We start from the raw sequence: 21,628 nt of genomic DNA on the forward strand, positions 1-21,628 counted from the left end.
ATTTTCAATATCTCTAAATGGATGTGTTTGACAATTTTGTCTGGTTTTCTATTTGCTTTTTGCAGAGAAGAACTGTTAGCCTCTTCATGCTACAGCCTCTTCATGCTACCATTACCAGAAATTCAAGTAACATTAAAAAAAAAAAAATCAAAGTTTTAACTCTATTAAGCCTTCATCATCACGACTTTTTATCCAGTGAAAGATCATCATTATAATTGATAATACTGCTTCTGAGGCAACTTTTTAGGATATACATCCTGATGTTACTGGAAAACATGGGGAAAAAACAAACAGCCTCAATGCTCCTCATCAGGGGAATGGCTAAATCCCCATCCTATGAATAATCTGCAATAGTTAAAAGAACAACATGGCTCTACACACACTAACATGACAAAGCTCTCCAAAACACATTTTTCTGTGGAAAAATGCAAGTGTCGTAAAGATAGAATTGTGTCATATACATAGAACTGAAGCACACAAAACAATACTTTATCTTTTGTCAGATATAAATATGCAAATAGAGAGGAATATGTCTGCAAAGAAATAAAGCAAAGTATTGATATAACACATATTACCCCTGGGGCAGGAGCAGAAATTGAAAGAAGGGTTGGTGAAAAGGGTCTTTGGCTCCATCTGGTAATGTCTTAAAATTGTTGTAAAATTAATATATTTATCCATACCTGTGTAACAAACAATATCTGAACAAATGAACTGCTCAAACTATGAACTGTATATATGGAGAGTCAATATTATGAAGATTCCTAGAAGTCTCTGTACAGACTTATCAGGATTAAAGAGAGCCACTTTACCTAATAAAATTAAGTATCCTTATATACAAGATTTTATGAGGCAAAAATGCTGAGGCTCATCTCTCATGAATTTGTCTCCCCAAACATAATCTCCTTATATAGAAGACTTCATCCCTTCAATACCTCACACCTTATGCATTAGTTTGTACTTTACATCATGGATTTCTTTCCTGGTAAGCAATTTCAGTCTATGTCACATTAAATAATACCTTTTCATACTTTAAAAAGGTGCACTTTGAGTTACAAAGCCACTTTAACGCCTAAAATTAAGCATTACAATTAATGAAACTCATTAACAGTTACTCTTATTTTTTAAATTTTCATCCTACCAATTAGATTTTTTTCTCCATTTTTACCCTAATCACAACCTTTATAAATTTCAGAAAGGAACTAGAACCTTCTAGCCACTATGGGAACAAACGAAAATAACTTAGCTTCCACTGTTAGTCATAAACGCACACAGTGAAAACGCTGGTTTCTGCATGTAGCTCCAGTGTATCTGATATGAGGTGACTAAGAATTAATTTCTATATTGATTCTTACAAATATTTATCAGGTTGGAAAACCTTTTTCACTCTCTTATAACACTGTATAACTCTCACAATTGTAAAATGACAAAACAGACTACCTTTTCTATCTGTACTAAGTGACTGAGGAATAATTTCTTACTATTGTTGCTTTAAGGAACCCCTTTTGTAAGAGTCCTTTTAGACTTTTCTGCTAATATAAACAGGCACCCACACATGCTAATTTAATCAAACCCATCAAGTGGTATCAGTATAAAAATCTTAGCAATCCCTTCTCTTTACAACTCCTCCATCACTGAATCAAGCCTGTACACCACTGCAGACATACATTTAATTTCACCTTTAGGTTAGCTGTCTGTCATCTCTCACCTTCATTAGTCACTTTAATATTCATATTTGTGTTCTCCTTAACTTGGAATCCTAAGTGTTGCTCTAAGTCTCTATTTAAGTTCAAATAATAATCACCTTATGTATAGATTACCTTTTCCTACATTTTCTATCTCACTTTAGTCTCAAAAAATTGCTGTAAGCTAGAGAGTATAAGTATCATCTCCATTTTAAAAATAAGAAAAATGAGGCCCCAAAAGTTTAAGAGACTTGCCATCAGTAAGTCAATACGATAAAAAAATACATGTATCAAGAATTCAAGAATTCAGCTTAACTGAGTACCCCAAACCACGCTCCTCTTTTCCAGCTATCATCACAGATTATAAGCAGCATTTCCCATATATGATCCCTCTACAAAACAATCTCAATAGTCTCCCTTTTACACATGTACACCCACGGCTGATTCATGTGAATGTATGGCAAAAACCACAATATTGTAAAGTAATTAGTCTTCAATTAAAATAAATTAAAAAAAAAAAAAAAGAAAGAGTGAAAATGTCCGAGACTGCAAGGATAACATTTTGCAAGGGACTGGCCAAGAACACAGGGATATGATGACCTGGGTTCTGTCGCTGAAGCCTTGCATTTCAACAAGTAGCAGATATGAAGAAAAATCATGGAACAATTCAGTCTGGTCAGCGGAGAGAACATTGGGCATGAGAAAACACAGTTCTTTGTCCCAGTCTTGCCACTATGTGGTATGACTTTATTATGATTTTAGTCCTGAAGGGGTAGATACAAATTCCTACTGGTCAACAGTGGCCGTCTCTCATCATTTCTATTGTCGTGCCAAGTGTCTGGACACTGTAATGGGATCAGAAATAACCTTGAGAAACTTGGAAGCAGTTGCAAATTTTAGTAAGATAGAAGACAATGAGTTGCCAGTCTTAACATGCTCAGGAGCACCAGCTGACTAAAGTAAATGCCTGTAAAAACACAGTTGACCGAAATGAAATTCCAGTTTAATAGTCAGAAACAGCCACGAGAAACTCTTTGCAGTCAGAAGGGTTTAGGGATTTGGATGCTACAGATCAGCAGCAGGTTAAGATACTTGCTATTTTATTCTCTCTCCCCCCCTGAACTGTGAAAGGTAAATAGTCATGGAATCAAACATATGTATTGAAATCTGAAAGGAAAGTATTAAATATAAAACCGTTCCTTTTTTTTTTTTTGGCAATTATCTATCTTCTTTTTTTCTCATATTCTTTGTTTAAAGTAATCTTTTGTGGTTAAAAACAATTATCAAGAATTTGAGAAATGCTGAAGGAAGAGTGGTACCAGATACAGATTTTAATTCTGTCACTCTACACTATGTAACTCCAAAAAAAAAAAAACAACTATTATTATATAACATCTAATAAGCGAAGTCAAGATCTAAAGGGAATACATACATTCACAATTTCTTATCATATTTCCCTCAGCTCAGTTCAGTCGCTCAGTCGTGTCCGACTCTTTGCGACCCCATGAGTCGCAGCACGCCAGGCCTCCCTGTCCATCACTAACTCCTGGAGTTTACCCAAACCCATGTCCATCAAGTTAGTGATGCCATCCAACCATCTCATCCTCTGTTGTCCCCTTCTCCTTCTGCCCCCAATCGTTCCCAGCATTAGGGTCCTTTCCAATGAGTCAACTCTTCGCATGAGGTGGCCAAAGTACTGGAGTTTCAGCTTCAACATCAGTGCTTCCAACGAACACCCAGGAGTGATCTCCTTTAGGATGGACTGGTTGGAACTCCTTGCAGGCCAAGGGACTCTCAAGAGTCTTCTCCAACACCACAGTTCAAAAGCATCAATTCTTCGGTGCTCAGCTTTCTTCAACATCCAACTCTCAAATCCATACATGACCACTGGAAAAACCATAGCCGTGACTAGACGGACTTTTGTTGGCAAAGTAATGTCTCTGCTTTTAAATATGCTATCTAGGTTGGTCATAACCTTCCTTCCAAGGAGTAAGCGTCTTCTAATTTCATGGCTGCAATCACCATCAGCAGTGGTTTTGGAGCCCAAAAAAATAAAGTCTGACACTGGTTCCACTGTTTCCCCATCTATTTCCCATGAAGTGATGGGACCAGATGCCATGATCTTAGTTTTCTTAACGTTGAGCTTTAAGCCAACTTTTTCACTCTCCTCTTTCACTTTCATCAAGAAGCTCTTGAGTTCTTCTTCACTTTCTGCCATAAGGGTGGTGTCATCTGCATATCTGAGGTGATTGATATTTCTCCCGCCAATCTTGATTCCAGCTTGTGCTTCCTCCAGCCCAGCGTTTCTCATGATGTACTCTGCATAGAAGTTAAATAAGCAGGGTGACAATATACAGCCTTGATGTACTCCTTTTCCTATTTGGAACCAGTCTGTTGTTCCATGTCCAGTTCTAACTGTTGCTTCCTGACCTGCATACAGGTTTCTCAAGAGACAGGTCAGGTGGTCTGGGATTCCCATCTCTTTCAGAATTTTCCACAGTTTACTGTGATCCACACAGTCAAAGGCTTTGGCATAGTCAATAAAGCAGAAATAGATGTTTTTCTGGAACTCTCTTGCTTTTTCGATGATCCAGTGGATGTTGACAATTTGATCTCTGATTCCTCTGCCTTTTCTAAAACTAGCTTGAACATCTGGAAGTTCACGGTTCACGTATTGCTGAAGCCTGGCTTGGAGAATTTTGAGCATTACTTTACTAGCGTGTGAGATGAGTGCAATTGTGCGGTAGTTTGAGCATTCTTTGGCATTGCCTTTCATTGATTTTAAATACAAACATCTGGTAAAAAGAAGCTGAATGAATGGTTTTCCGGCATTCACTAAGTATTTCATGTTCATTCCCCGTTTCTCCTTGTTAAATTATAACCTCTCCAAGTACAAAAGCTTTCTCTTCCACAATAGTTCCCAGTATAGAGCCTTGTATATATTAAGTACTTAACAAATGTTTAGTAAATTCTTAACTAATGCTCTGAATGATTTTTCCTTTATATAACCTAGCTTTCAGCTCTGACTGGGGACAAAATTTTGTATAATCAACAACTGACATACCAAAGTAAAATACAAAGTCACTTGGGGACTAGACTGAGTTTGAAATAGCACCAGTATGCCAAAGGAACCAACTCATTTCTTGTGTTAATGAAGAGTTCTAAAGAAAAAATCAAATTGAAGCAAAGCATGCATGACTGTAGTTGCTCTTAGAGCAATCAATCTTCTTTCAGAAGGGAAAACGTAAGGAGGCTCTTCATCACAGATCCTTTAACCCAAAGTGTAATTAAAAATAAACATGGTTACAAAGCAGAAACTCTTCTTTCTGACAGGCTCCAACATTTTGGCATATTTGGATTTGACAAAATTAAGTGTCAAGCTTGAAAGAATAGTAAACAGAAAAATAAAAGTAAAGTGAACAAATATTTTTATTCAAGAGGACAAATATCAATATTTCTAATTTTGCTCTAACCTAGAATTTCGCTAAAATTTGATAAAGATATATGTGTGTAATTTTATTTTTAAAGGCATTAAGTTTATGAAGATGTGGAGAATGTAGAAAAAAGTTGACTTTGGAAGCTGTAAAACATAGGGATAAAGGAGTAACTGCTTGAGCAGACACAAGAGGCCAAACTAAGTGAACTAAAAGAAAAGCAGAAAACCATTTCATTTTAGAAAGCAAAATATTTCAAAGGCTGAGGAATGATCCAAGGTACCTGAGGTGAGGGGAGCTCAGATAGGAAGACTCAGAAAATATTAGGTCAGTATTCACTAGATGCTTCATTAGTAAACTGTAGATATCTTTCTCCATTCCGATAGTGTTATTTTCTTAAAGTTGGTATTTATTGTTTTAGTTTTTCATGTATACTACTTATCTATAGTTCAGTCCTACCCTGTTGGCAGGGTACTTGCTGCCCCTCACCCTCATCTATGCAGATCTGAAAACCAGAGGTAGATCTTCCAAAAGGAGTAAGGTAAGAAGTGCCACTGGACAATGGACAATGAAATCATATGGAAAACAGGATTACTGAATGATGAGACAACCCTTCCACCTGCTTCTCCTTCTTGACTATCAAAATACTTTAGCCTGGGCTTTAGTTTCCAGACAGATGTGAAGAGTCTTTAGAGAATACGACCAGCCTAAGTGGAAAGATAAGGCATTATCCCTAAATAATCCAGTCAGAATGGCTACAGAGAAGCTCAACATGCAAACAGAGCTCCATGGTTTTATTTCCATACTCTTAAAAATGAGTATTAACCTCAGGGTCTCAGATACTGAGGAAAGCCTATAGCATGAATGTCTGGGACTAGAATAAACAAACAGGTACAATCTACTTGGAGTAATAAAACTATTAAGGATGAAAGAAAATCATTAAAATTCTCAAGAGAAATAAAATATTGTATTCATGGAACGAGAACAAGACTCTATAGGAGATGAACATCCAGGGGAAACAAAAGAGCTTCTAAAATACAAATGCAAAAGTAAAAATAAAAAATGCAATAGAAATCATGGAAGATAAATTAAGGGAAATACCAAAAAAGGTAGAAAAATAGAAGAGAAAAAAATCAGAGGACTAACAGAGGGCATCTAAACAAGTCAAGTTATAGAAAGAGTAGACAAAACAGAAGGGAAAAAAAAAACATTAATGAAACACTTAATATTTTCCAGAACTCAAAGCAGTAAGTTCCTAGACTAAATGGGGCATATTGTACCCAGAGAAATAGATGAAAATCAAGACACATCATTGTGAAATTTCAGAACACTAGAGACAGAGGGTAACTACAATGACATTTCAAGAATTAGGAATCAAAGTGCTTTTGAATTTTTCAATGATGACATCTAAAGAGATTGACAATGCAATGATGAATTTAAAAACATTTCCACCCTAAAATTTTTCACCCTGCCAAACTATCAGTCAAATGCAAGGACAGTTAAAAATAATTTTCAGACTTGCTTATAAGGTTTCATAAAACTAATCTACCACAAACATTTTTCTTAGAAATTTTCTTTTTAAAAAAAGATGTGCTACCCTCTGAGCATGTAACAAAGGGGCAAAATAGAAAAGGGGAAGATGTGAGATAAAGCAACTAGAGGACACGATCCAGGAGAAAGGTAAAGGCAATTCTCAGCAAGATGGTGATGGGTGTGTATGAGGTATGGAGAATAATGAGTCCATCCTGGACAAGTCAGAAGGTCCTTACAGCTTATTAATGGATCAATTAATAAATACTGATTTAATAAAAATATTAATATAATTATGTTGGGAGAAATGAAGGATCAGAAGTGTACACACATAGAGAGTAAGAGTAGGAAAGAGCTAAATTCTCATTTTCCAAAATGGTTAAAATTGAAAAAATTAAGAAATCACCCACATAAGCATACCATATAATGATATGGAGCTAAGTGCCAAAAGAATCAGCTAAAAGGTTCAAAGTAGTAGCCTCTGGGGAGCAAGAAAAAGATAAAGAGCAAGACGGTCTTTCATCTATACATGCATTAACAATTTTAATACAAAAACCTACCAAAAAATACACCTCTTCTGTGTAAACAGTAACCAGTTTCAATGCAGAAAAATCAGAATTACAACTGTTCTTGCAGTTAAAAACAAACAGCACTCTTTCTTTGAAGGTGAAAAAGACTGGGAAGACCAAGTTGTCTTCAGATGATATGCCTCATTAAATTCTTCTTTTGGAAACACGAAGACATGAAATATATTTTGGCAGAACATTCCATTAAAGTATAACATTTAAAATATTTAAAAACTTATAAAAACATTTATAATTTCCAAAAGATGTGTATTTTCTCAGCATTCATAAGTGTAAAGGTTTAACTTTAACAAAAGGAAACTTTAAAATCAATCTTACTTAACTCATAATAAAAACTGCTTCTTCTATTTACTGCTATGTTTATCTAATTTCAACCCAAGTCATTTTTCTTTACTTACACACTACTAATTCCACTCCAACTTGGAACTGGGGCTCAAATATCACTGATTTATAATCAAATATGATTCAGATGATAGCACTGTTATACGAAAATGACACCGATCTATGTAAAAATATTTTTATAAGCTACTAGAATTAGCTATCAATTTGGAGTACTTTATTCTTATCTCTCTCAACACTCAGGCTGTTGCTCACTCTTACTTATATCAGCTTTTAAAGCACTGAGCAAAACATTACTTAAAAGTAAGTACAGGCATTGCATTAAAAATAAGCACAAAAATATATTATTGATGATGAAAAAGAATAAGGAAACAGTCTCTTCTCAAAGGTCTAATGCCACTTAACCAGCTCTTCTGGGCAGGAATGCTCAGGTAAGAAGATGGAGAGCACAGTTTCCCCACACAGGGAGTTATGGGAGGCAACATCAAACATAATCTATAGGATTGGAAAACTTCATTCTATACGTCCGGATGGAAACTCTGCATAGAATAGCTCGCTAATTTTTAAAATTTTAGAAATTCAGAAAGGCCAAAGAAGTTCTACCTCAGTGAGAGCAGCCATACTTCAGCCAAAATGCAAAGATTATTTTAGGCTTTAACCTCACATTTCTTATTTGGAAGACTTTCTGGTTGTAAGAAACTTGAGGAACATGCAATATGTTCAAAGTGGTGAAAGAATACTCTAAATAGATAAAATGACAACTGAATGCCAGTACTATTTTAGACTTTTTCTCATTGCAATTTTCCCTATAGGAAGCATAAACACTAGACACAACTGGATATCCTTGCCAGCCCTTCAGTTCAAGCCGTTAAAGAGCTGGATACCATCTTTTGAGAATACTGGTAACAAAATGAACTAAAAATATGGTAATTTGTGTCTCTCATAAAATTTCAAAAGGTTAGATAAAAATACTGTTTCAAATATTGCAGAAGGTTTTTACAACTCCTCTTCTATAATGACAGTTTTATGCTGTAATAGAATTTCCTTCATATGCCTGGTTTGATAAAATTGCATTAATGGTGTAGTTTACATTTAGACTTAGTGAAAAGATGTACCCAGGAGCCTGGCTACAACTCGCCTACACTCATTTCAATACAGGTAGCCCTAGACAAAATTATCTGTGAATCAAATTTGTTTTCACCTTCCCCCTCACTTCTGATCTCCATGGCTCTTTGCTTCCGTTCAGCGCCCTCATTCCTATTCTTATCCCCAGGTTTTGCAATATGCTCAAACTTCCCTGAAAGAAAGTCAAAGTGAAGTCGCTCAGTCGTGTCCGACTCTTTGCGACCCCATGGACTGTAGCCCACCACGTTCCTCTGTCCATGGGATTTTCCAGGCAAAATACCGGAGTGGGTTGCCATTTCCTTCTCCAGGGATCTTCCCGACCCAGGGATCAAACCCAGGTCTCCCACATTGTAGGCAGACGCTTTACCGCCTGAGCCAACAGGGAAGTCCTAAACTTCCCTATGTCTCTCCAAATCAGCAAAGTCCCAAGTACCGCTGCACGCCTCTATTACTTGTCCCCTGGTTCTCTCACATTCTCTATTTCAAACATTTACTACCCAAGTCAGCACATGATTTTTTCAGAAGGGAAAAGAAGTTATCATTTATTATCTACTGAAATTACCCTCCATTTGTAGAATCAACTATATCAGCACCATTTCTAATCTCTTTTTCTCAAATCTCACAAGAAAATATGCCCTTCATCCTTTATGAAGCTGCTGTCTGTGTGATGAATCAAGTCCCTCCCACCCACTGTAGGACAATGACCCACGGGCTATCCCTCTCCTGTTACTTCAGTATACTTTCTTCATTTGTAACTTCCACATTTATAAATATTAATATCGTCCTCATCTTTCAGTGATAATATTTTAAATTTGAACCCATTTCCCTTTAAAGTCACATCTTCCTATCTCTCCTTTTCCCCACCACACCGAGCTTCTCTAAAGAGTAGTCACCCTGGACATCTCTTCTTCAGTTCTCCACCTTCCCATTCTCAGCACTGCTATCTGGCTTCCCTAGCCACCACTTTCCTCAAACTTCTATGTTTAGCAACAAGCTAATTGAAAAATCAATCACATATTCTGTCCACATTCTGCCTGAGGGCAGATGGTCACTCCCGTTGGTCTTTCTTAGATTTTCATTCCTTTATGAGTGATCTTACTCACTTTCAGGACTTCAACCAATTTCTATGTGAATAGAATTTTCAAATCTTAGTTACAGCACTAACTTTTCTCCAACTGTCTTCTAATGTACTTCTCCTGAGAACTCCAAAGATGGTGCCTTCAATTTATCATTTTCACAACTATTCACTCATCCTAGACATTCTAGCTCTTGTTATTATGATATCACCATCCACCCATTCTCCAAAGCTTAAAATCTCAGAATCTTGATTTTTTTTTATTCTCCCTAATCCGGACATCAAATTCTCGTCCAAATCCTTCTCATTCTACTACACAAAGTCTCAAATATTCATCCCCATCACAGTTTCTGATCTCTGATCTTTGATTTACAGTTTCTATCTCTTCTCTTGTCTAGACTATATTAAAAGTCTCTTAACTGGTTGACTAATCTCCTCTTTTCTTACCTTGGGCCCAGCTCCATGCTGTGTCCAGGAAGCATCCTAGCTAAAGTACTGAGCTCATCCAGAGAAAAACTAGATCCACAGATTTTTTTTTTTAATAGTTCAAATAGTGAGTGCCATTCCTAATTTGCTCTCACAATGCAGTAGCCCAGCTTCTAATACATTTTTCTGACCTAGTCACTAATTAGTAAAGCAGCTTAAAGTTCCATTGCTTTATTATAAGAAAATATGCAGAATTATAACTGAACCAGTGGAATTGTCCAGAAGTGTTTTTTATATAATAAGCACTAATAAACATGAAATACAACTACAGGATCAGTGCCTGATTGCATTAAATATGCAAATTTAAATCTTTTTTAGTATCCCCCAAACTAGATTTCAGAATAAATTTCATTGATAGTTTTTTCAAGATAACACACATTATATATGCAGTTACAGGTGGTGCTAGTGGTAAAGAATCCACCTGCCAATCAACGCAGGAGACATAAGAGACGTGGATTCAATCCCTGGGTCGGACAGATCCCCTGGAGGAGGGCATGGCAACCTACTCCGATATTCTTGCCAGGAGAATCCCATGGACAGAGGAGCTTTGGCAGGCTACAGTCCATAGGGTCACACAGAGTTGGACACGACTGAAGTGACTTAGAGCACACACACACATATACACAGAATTCAAAGCAGATCCAATGATAAAGTGGTTTTTAAATTCAGCCATGATAGAGGTAATGACTCAAAACCCAACTTTGTACCCCTCCACTGCTGTCACTTTACTCCAAGCCACCACCATCTCTTGCTCATTTACTTGAGTAGTCACTTTGTTGATCCCCAGCTTTCATTCCAGTTCTCAACAATATTCTCTAGATTGGCTAGAGCAATCACTTAAAACATATACAGATTGTTACTCTTCTGTCAAAACCATTCAAAGGGTTCCCACACCTAATGTCTCTCAAGGCTCTGTCTCCTGGGCTTAAGATTATATTTCTTGCCCAATCTCTGTAAAGATATCCCACAAATACAATGATCATACTCAACATACCCAAAACTCAAATTACTTCCTAAATCTGGTCACCCTCCAGTATTCCCTATTTCAGTTAATGGCACCGAGGTATACATGTTCAACTTCCTTTATTCCCAGTACCTCTGAAAAACTGATGCTTTTGAACTATGGTATTGGAGAAGACTCCTGAGAGTCCCTTGGACTGCAAGGAGATCAAACCAGTCAATCAATCCTAAAGGGAATCAGTCCTGAATATTCATTGAGAGGACTGATGCTGCAGATGAAGCTCCAATACTTTGGCCACCTGATGCAAAGAACTGACTCTTTAGAAAAGACCCTGATGCTGGGAAAGACTGAAGGCAGGAGGAAAGGGGGCAACAGAAGACGAGATGGTAAGATGGTATCACCGACTCAATGGACATGAGTTTGAGCAAACTCCAAGAGTTGGTGATGGACAGAGAAGCCTGCTGTGCTGTGGTCCATGGGGTCACAAAGAGTCGGACACGACTGAGCGACTGAACTGAATTGAATCTACCACCAAGACTTTTCAATCTATTATCTTACATATCTCACAAATACATCCCTTTTTATGTCCACTGTCACTTCCTTAGTTCATACTCTCATCTTAACTTCTAAAACCTTCTATTTATTTTTCTTACTTCACCTATTCCTGATACCGCCATCAGAGTGAACTTTCCAAAATATAATATGACCATGTTTCTCCCTGGTTAAAATCATTCACTAGCTCCTTATCACCTATAAAATTAAAATTACTTAACATGGCATAAGGACCTCATATCCCCCCACTTCTTTATCTGTTCAAATATCCTCTCTTGCTCCTCCTTAAAGAGGTCCTTTTAATTCCAGCCACACCAGGCCATTTGCTGTCCATAAACCTGTTGCTTCATACTGCTGTAACTTTACCTTAATGGTGAAGCCTTTCCTGACCCATCCTAGCAGTTCCTAGGGCCGAACATACAGCACTTACACCATAGTACATTTGGTCCTCATTATTCATGGAGTCTGTATTTGTCAATCTGCCCACTTGATAAAATTTACCTTTAACACCAAAGTCAAAACATACAGTGCTTTTGTTGTCATATGAAGACACTAAACAGCAAAAATGACATGCCTAGTGTGTGCATCCCCAGCTTAGGTCCAAAGAGGCAACACTCAGCTTTCTTGTTTCAGCTCTCACCCCAAAAATAGGTATCCTTTTAATGGTTTATCTAGTGTCATGTTTTTCACATTCTTGTGCTTGGTTATTTCACTGTCTGAAATGTCCCCCAAGCATAGTGCGTAAGTGCTGTCCAGTGTTCCCAGCCACAAAGAAGTAGGGTGATGTACCTTACAGAGAAAATACAAGCATCTGAAGAGCTTCCTTTAGGCATGAAATTATAGTGCTTTTGGCCATTCAATGTTAATGAATCAAGTATATACACACACATATATTTATAGATAGATAGATAGATATGTATCAAGATGTCTTTAAACAGCAACACACAGAAAGCAAGGTTACATACTGACCAGTTGATGAAAATGTGACCAGGGGCTTGTAGGAACCTAACCCCCTTCTAGCCTAGAAACAATGGCTCAGTATTCCCCAATTTAGTGTTCGAAGAGAACTTAGAGAACAAAACTACCACAAAGAATGAATAATGAGAAGTGACTGTATTTTCATTTACATGTCTGTCTTTACCACAAATTAGTGGGTTCTCTGAGGGCAGAAATAGCATCTTATTTATCTTTGAACTCTAATTCTTATTATTATGCCAAATGTACTGCAGTTAACATTTACTGCACATAATTTTAAAAATTGTGGTTTCTCATTGTTGTAATTTTCCCTGATATATTTAGACTTCCTGGTAAGATCCCCGTGCTGCTCCCCACCCCAGGGAGGCCTTGGTCAACTGCACAGTTAATGACCTGAACTCCATCCTTCATCCCTGTCCTTTCACCTCTTTTATAACCAAACATCATGCTTTTTAAGTTCAAATTTTAAAAAGAAAAAAATGTAGTTAAATGAACAGGCATTTATAGAGATTTGGTTTTCATCAGGTCAGTTAGCACTGATGGACTTGGATCTAAAAAATATGTGACAGGCTTCCAGAAACAAAGGAAGACCGAGCACACACGTCTACACTGTCTCCCTCCTGAGGACTCGCTGAAATGACAGAATACATGCTTTTTAAAAAGAATAGATTATTACTGGAGGTAGATGAGAGAGAAATGAGAGATTAAATACCAGAAATTTTCGGAAATACTAGAAGTCAGAAAGTAGGTGAAGACGCTTGCATGTCCAACAAAAAGACGGACTTTAAAATCTGGAAGTCATTCTCTCACAAAATGCCTAGAAATACTAACCAAAATATCCAAAACATCCTCTCAAGTACAACAGCTAGTGCTCAAGAAACTCCCCACAGGCCAATACGGAGAGGATGAAAACAAACTGGTAAGCACGTGCTTGACTCATGGCTGCACAAAGGGTTTGCAGATTCAGCACCTAGTTCAGAGGCAGCAGTTTAGGCCTCAGTTTGTTCAAAAAGAAGAACTGCCAACTTAGACCCCTCCATATAGAGCCAGAACCATACAAGATTAACCCCACCTGGCTAAAGATATACCTGTTGGCTAAGGAAAACAATGAGGATATGAGCCTTTTTCAGCTTGAATACCATATTAGGGGGCAATACAACCTGAGAACTTGTAACCACAGCCTACTCTCCAGGATTCAGGGTTCCAGTATACCTACTTAATTCAGAAAACTTCAAGCAGAAAAATTACAGAGGTGCCCAAGAAAATCCTTAGCACATCTTCCCTGGAGGAATGTGCCCCCTAACCAGACTGCATAGAATCTCCTGAATAAAACCCACCCAAGCATGAGCTGGCCATTTGAAAAATCACACACACACAAAAAAAAAAACACTCGAGGAGAAAAGAAAAAGACAGGTAACTGAGAACACAAGAGTAATACTGTCATAAAGGAAAGCAGGTAAGACTGAAAAACCATAGTAATCTAAGCTATTAGAAGTAAGCACAGTTCTTCCCAAGTGAACTTTTCTCTGGGCCTCCCATGAGAAGTGCATATGTGCTCAAATATTCTTCTTTCATAGTAGAGTCAATAAAGTTGAAAAAATAGACATATTTTCTAAGATACACAGTGTAATTTTAAACTTTACAATCCTCTCACCCAGGACCAGTATCATTCCCCTCCCCAAGAGCATTTGGAAATGTGTGAAGGCATCTTTGATACTCCAATGGCTAGAGCAGAGAACAGGGGCACTGAACACTAAGCGGTGTTCAGCACAATCCCACATGACAAAGTACAGTGCTGCCAAAAATGCCAAACACCAATTGTTGAGAAACACTTTACTGATATGACTCAATTTGAAACTGTTATCAATGAGTAACTCCATGAAGTAAGACTGGGAACAGAAATTTTTAAACTTTCATTGTACGTTCATCCTTCTGTGTTATTTTAATTGCTTATAATTAACACTAAAATTTTCAAAAATTAAAAATAAGTTTATATAAATAAGTAACGAGAGGGAGAGCTGTCCTGTTTATCAGTCAACATCAATCCCTCCCTTCAGATAAAGTGGGTTGTCCAGCACACCAAGGATAAAAGTAGTGCATCAGACTACCCTGGAATTCTTAGACTCAGAAAGTAGTCTCTGCAAGCATTTAAATATTTCTTAGCTAAAACATCTCCTGAATTAAAATAGAGTTATTGATGCTGGCTGTGTGCTTATGCAGTGAGGACCCCAAACCTCTTTTGTGAGGCAGCAGCTGCAACTGCAATGCTCTCCACAGACGCCCAAGGAAGGAGTCAAGACTCAAAGCAATAAGTATGCACGTTTGAAGCAGTGGAGTGGATGCTTCTGTTGAGCAGTTCCAGAATATGTCACTTAATAGACAAGTGAATGTCTCTTTAACAGGTCAATGAGGCAGATCAGTTTTAGATTGATGGAAGGCCAATTAACAAAACATCTGCACAGATGAAAATGGAAGATTAAGACATAAGTGATACATACTAGAAGTAGACAGAAAATATTTACTACAAAAAAAACAAAAAACAAACCTACACTTACTCCAGAACTTCACTTCTCAGAGATAAATTTTCAACACACACACACACGCGTAGACACATAAACACAATATGGATCCATCACTTCCTGGCTACTACATAATTGCTCTGTACTTTTGCTTTTCCTCCCTATTCTTTTCATACACAGAGTAGCTAGTACAGCTGACCCTTGAACAATGGGGCTTTGAACTGTGTAGGACCACTTATACATGGGTATTTTTCAACAGTAAATACTACAGTACTACCCAATCTGTGGTTGGTTGAATTCACAGATACCAAGGAACTCTAGATACAGAGGGCCAACAATAAATTAGCCACAGATTCCCAGCCCCTCCACTCCACTATCTACCATGGCATTCAAGGGTCAGTGTATACAGGCATATGGCACTTGTATTCTACTAAATGATCAATATGTTTAAATCAACATCAAATTGAGGTAGGTTAAGGGAAAAAAATTGGTTCTTAATGTTTTCACTTATCATTATAAAGCCATTATAATTATAATACCTTTTAAAATACCTTCTTGTATGCAGCTGTTAAATGTAATGTTGTAGGTATGGCAATCTTTATCTATAAGCAGGAATAAAATCATTCTAAAAGAAATAACTCCTACATAGCTTTTCCAGGAATTAAGTATTTCATTTAAATAAACTTGTATATCCAGGTGGCTCAGTGGTAAAGAATCCGCCTGCAATGCAGGAGATGTGACTCTGATCTCGGGGTCGAGAAGATGCCCTGGAGGAGGGCATGGCAACCCACTCTAGTATTCTTGCCTGGAGAATCCCATGGACAGAGGGGCCTAGCAGGCTACAATTCTATAAGCTACAATTCTATAAAGTCGCAAACAGTCAGACACGACTGAACAACTGAGCATATATGCGTGCATGCACACACACACACACAAAAGAAAGATTACAACGGTTTTAAATAATGTAAAAAAAAAATACCTTGCATAAAAAAATGAGAACAGATTTAAACATCACTGGACTAAAACCTGGACTCAAGAACTAGCGCAACCCAGACCTAGGACCTGAAGCACATGAAAAAGTCTTCTTACAAAAGAAAATACTTAAGAAATTACATCAAAAGGCCCTCAGAATTTGGAAATCAAAGTACATCTAATCAAAGTACCCAAGATGCACGTGCTCAGTCGTGTCCAACTCTTTTCGACTCCTTGGACTGTAGCCTGTCAGGCTCCTCTGTCCATGGAATTTTCCAGGCAAGAATACTAGAGGGGATTGCCATTTCTTTCTCCAGGGGATGTTCCCAACCCAGGGATCAAACCTGTATCTCTCGCATCTCCTTGTATTGGCAGACAGATTCTTTACCAATGCGCCACCTGGGAAAGAAAGTGTAACTGCTCAGTTGTGTCTGACTCTTTGCAACCCCCATGGACTGTAGAGACCAGATTCCTTGTCCATGGAATTCTCTAGGCAAGAATACTGGAGTGGATTGCCATTCCCTTCTCCAGGGGATCTTCCCAACCCAGGGATAAAACCCAGGTCTCCCGCACTGCAGGCGGATTCTTTACCATCTGAGTCACCAGCATCCCTAGTGCCACCTGGGAAGCCCAAGACCTAGCCTGAGGATAAGAACACAATAAAGAAAACAGTGACAATCAAGTGTATTGTAAGCTGTGAGAAGAAAGTGCATTAACAGAAGGCAATACTTGGTCAGACTTGCAAAAAAAAGAAACAATAAATTGACACAGGTCTTTAAAATTGCCCAGGCAAAAACTGCTTACTCCCATACTTTAGGGCTACTCAATCTTGGCACTACTGGCATTTTGGGCTCTGTTATGAGGGGCTGTCCTATGAATTGTTCAGTAGCATCCTTGTTCTACCCACTAGATGCTAATAAGCACTCCCCATCCGAACTGTGACAACCAAAATCTTCAGATATTACCAAATATCCGGCGGGAGGCAAAACTGTCCCCTTAAAGCATCAGTAGTATATTCTAAACAATGCGAATCAAGCTAATAAAGTTTGATACTTCTACCATCCAAATCACCTCACTTTTCTTGCTCACCCAGTAAATGTCTCATATTAATTTGGCTTTCATAGCTCAGTTGGTAAAGAATTCGCCTGCAGTGCAGGAGACCGCAGTTTGATTTTTGGGTTGGGAAGATCCTCTGGAGAAGGGAAAGGCTACCCACTCCAGTACTCTGACCTGGAGAATTCCATGGACTATATAGTCCATGAGGTCGCACAGAGTTGGACACAACTGAGTGACTTTCACTTTCAGAGAAAGTATGATCATGGCATGGTTGCAAGAGGTATTTGCTATACAGTTTTTTTTCTTTTTTTGGTGAATTAAAAAAAAAAAGTCAGAGAGGAAAACCCATGACCATTCTTTATATATGCTCTCTAATAAAAGTCAAATCTTTTTTGACTTCTTGTATTTCTCATATTTGACTTCTCTTACTTCTCCTATTTCCCCACAACTTCTAACACTGTTTGAAGTATTTTTCAGGCACTTGAGCACTTTTAAAATTTAATATTCCTGGTTTAATATTTTTATCATCTTCCTTAGTACTACCAGTGTCTTGATTTTCTAAGTTTTCTCTTTTCTTAATTTTTAGTTCCTGTTCCTCTTTTTCCATGACAGCACCCACACAGCACCTCAATTATCATTACAGTAAATACCTTCCCTTTGAAAGTTAACAGTATACCATGAAAGTCCAAATAAAATTTGACTTATTAATATCCAGGTAAGTGGTCTCAAAAGAACTTTTCTATCCTTTAATAATGAAAAGGGTCAAATATGGTTGAGAACAGCCTACTGAAATCTAAAGAATATAACAACTTATTTAAAAATAAGAAACTAAATGAACCTTTTAAAACAAGAACAGGGCTTATCTTGGGAAAAGATCCCCAAACTGAAAAATCCAGGGACTGTCTTTTGCCTAGGAATCCCTTGAATACTTCAAAATATCTCTGTATTCCATTTAACTGGCCACAGTGAATTCACAATTTCACTATTAATATATTTATCTTTTATTCCTCATTTTCTCTGCCACCTCTGTCTTCCAAGCTCTCGCTCCTTCACCTTTAAATTACCACTGCAAGGCTTCTCCTACTGTTCTCTTCTTCACTGTAATCCATTCAGTGTAAGACTATCACACAGCTCATGTTAAATTATCATTTTAATGACAATACTGCATTAGAAAAATAGGGCTTTCTGCCATCTGGAAATGCTTACATTTCTTTTAAAAACTGAGCTTTTCATCGATTCAACTGAATTCCTCTGTTCTCTAATACCTCTCTGTCCTAACCACATTGATTTTTTTACTTCCTATACTTACAACCACACATCTCATTCCCAACTAAATGCCTTCATTCATGTTACCTCACACAAAAATATTTTTTTTCTTAGCTATTCAATACCTCACCAACTGATGACACACTTCTTGCTTTTTTATAATCAAAGTTTTAGAACTAAAAGCATCTTAGGACTTTTCTTAAAATTAATCCAATCAAATGAGTAGCAAGTCCCTCTCTACAGATAAGAATTTCTTTTCTTAAACCATCTCAGAACTTACAGTTTGCCACACATGATAAACCACTACTTATGTGCCAACTTCTGAAGTTTCCTAATTTGTTCAATAATAAATACTAAGCATTGTCTGAGCTCATGGGCCAATGCTTGACTGAGGGGATACAAAGACCGTTTCTTGCCTCGAAAAACAGTATATACACATATTCATGGATTTCCTTCTTGTAAACATTTCTAGAGTGTATCCAATTCTAAGTTGCTGTTTCTGGAGATATTTTGGGAAAGAGGGAACTGCAGGTTTGGAAGATAAAAGAGAAGAGAAAATAAAGAGATGGCAGAGTAGGAGTAGAAGATATTTGCAGGCCCTGCTAAGAGAGATAGAAACAGAGAGAAAACACATCTCCAGCCTTCCATCTAGAATCACAGTGAGCTGGGGAGGAGAGAACCAAGATGAGAAAGGAAGGACCATCAGCCACGTCAGTGCTCACTAGGTCCCATTCTGATGTGAACCGGCACGAAGTTACCAGAGCTGGAAAGGAACTATAAATACCCATTTGGCAAGTCAAATAAAGGTTACTAAAAGCTTCTTTTTTAATCTCAAATATCCAAGTTATGCTATCTCTAAAACAACAGTTAGTAACCTTTAAGTGAAAATAAGAAAGGCTCTGAATAAGATACCTTAAAAATTGCTTCTTATGAACTATGAAGCATCTCCTGCGCCCCACCAACCCCAAGACTGGAAATCCTGAAACATTTCTTTGAAGAAAGTAGGGGAAACTAATACCTGATATTTTGAAACTGCATAAAATGCTGATAATTTGATATAGCTAATGCTTTAATTGGGAGGACATTAAGTTCGATGCATGAGACAAATGCTCAGGACTGGGGCAATGGGATGACCCAGAGGGATGGGATGGGGAGGGGGGTCCAGGAAGGGGAACACATGTAAACCCATGGCTGATTCATGTCAATGTATGGCAAAAACTACTACAATATTGTAAAGTAATTAGCCCCCAACTAAAATAAACAAATTAAAAAAAAAGCTTCTAAGATTTCTTAAGGGTTCACTCAGTCTCTGACTCCTTGGCCTGACATCCCCTGTAACAGCTTAAATTCCTTCAGGGAAAATCTCTCTGCCTTGGGGTTTTCAAGAACCCAATGCTAAGGATGGTGAGGGCATACTGTTATTGATTGCTTTGCCCATTTGCCTCACACAGTGTTCCAACCTTCTTAAAAAATGTGGTTTAATTTTTCTCATTTATCCCCGATTACAAATGACAATTAGCAGTTTAAAACAGAAAATACCTGAATCAACTTATATAAAATCATGCATGACTATCATTTAATTTCTAAAATAAGCAACTTAAATAAATTAAATTTCTTTTAACTCAGCTACCCAAGTTATTCAGTATACTACCCAAGTATACTAAAATCTCAGGTAGAAGGATATTTAATAGATGAATAAAAAGGCAAATAACTTTACATAAAATGAAACTTCCCTTAAACATTTCATTATATGTATATAGACATACATATTCTAGGCAAAATAAAAAGACAAATCCACTTGAAGACAGTGACACTCATCCCAAAGACTAAAGAATTCCTATTATATGGGAAAAAATCATTATGAACATATGGTTATTTTCTTCATTGGTTATTTTCTTCATTCCCAACTAAATGCTACATTTTCGAACACTACTTACTTCTTTCGATTTTAGGGGCAAAGCAGAAAGAAAATTCAGGGTTGTGTAAACTTTATAAAAATTTTAGATCATGCTGGAAGGAATCTTTGAGGTCACATAGTCATCTTTCCACCTAATATTTAACTTGCCTTTGTAAACACACTGAAATGTCATATAAAAGTAAGACTTAGTAACTTTAGTTAACAGCACATAACTTATTGGACTACTTTAAAAGAAAAATTCTTCTAAAAAATATTTACTAAGTGAGACATAGTTCTTACACTGGAAAGAAAAATGTGAAAAAATGAATCAAGCAAAAGCAACTGAAAATATGTTTATTCAACAAATATCCACTGAACATATAACACTGAGCCAAACAGTAAGAGAAGGAACGGATACTGACATTTACTGACTGTCCCAGACTCTGTGCTAGACACTTTATATTTATTATCCAATTAAAATTTTACATCAACCTTACAACGTAGATATTACAACCCCCATTTTAGAGATGAGGTATCAAAATATCGAGTTCAACAGTAATACCAGAATCTGCCAGCAAGCTTATTATTTGTACCACACAGAGCTCTGTGTCCTGGACAAAGTAAAAGAGATGGGAGTTACAAAAACTGGAATTACAATCCACATCCCTAACTCACTTGCTGAGTAAGAAAATAATAAAATACCCAGTTTCAAGAAACTGTGCTATTTAATTACATAAGAAACTGAAAATATTTTGCTAGTAAGCAAAACACCAAATAATATTTGTTGCAGTTAATGAAAAGTAAATCAAACATTAATATGAATAGCAATAAAGTATTTATGCAATATCATATAATTTATAAACACTATCATTACAGTATTAAAACAAAATTTTCTAAAACTTCCAAAAATCTGGAAGTAATTATGAAATTAGTTCTCACTATGTCACCACATGAGAAACTATTTAAGTGAGCTACAACTGGAAGAAGTATTTGAAATATATTAGAGCAATTCTTTTCTGTACAAAACAAAGATTTCTTTACACACACACTATATATACATTATGTTTGATACAAGACCACCAGAGTCATACTGTTCTTTATATGAAAGCCAAATTGAATGCTTTGGAGAGATCCAAAGAAAGCAAGTGACAAAACAAGAATACAAAAAAATCCAA

General features: G+C 37.0%; 1 protein-coding gene across 17 annotated transcripts in view; it reads right to left on the minus strand.

Annotated features, from left to right (window-relative positions):
- Positions 1–21,628, minus strand: part of PALS2 (protein associated with LIN7 2, MAGUK p55 family member) — a 405,603-nt gene that overhangs the window by 78,260 nt on the left and 305,715 nt on the right. For 3 of the 17 annotated variants that reach the window (XM_081533878.1, XM_081533875.1, XM_081533884.1), the window contains exon 1: positions 9,860–9,936. The exons of 11 other annotated variants lie outside the window; for them this stretch is intronic. The gene's annotated coding sequence lies outside the window, so the exon portion shown is untranslated. Of the gene's footprint in view, positions 1–9,797; positions 9,937–21,628 lie in introns of those variants that run through there. 3 more of the 17 variants (XM_081533879.1, XM_081533874.1, XM_081533882.1) reach the window with 1 other exon arrangement.

The sequence above is a fragment of the Giraffa tippelskirchi genome, chromosome 10 (assembly GCF_054371585.1).
Source record: "Giraffa tippelskirchi isolate mGirTip1 chromosome 10, T2T-mGirTip1v1.2.pri, whole genome shotgun sequence".
NCBI lineage: Eukaryota > Metazoa > Chordata > Mammalia > Artiodactyla > Giraffidae > Giraffa > Giraffa tippelskirchi.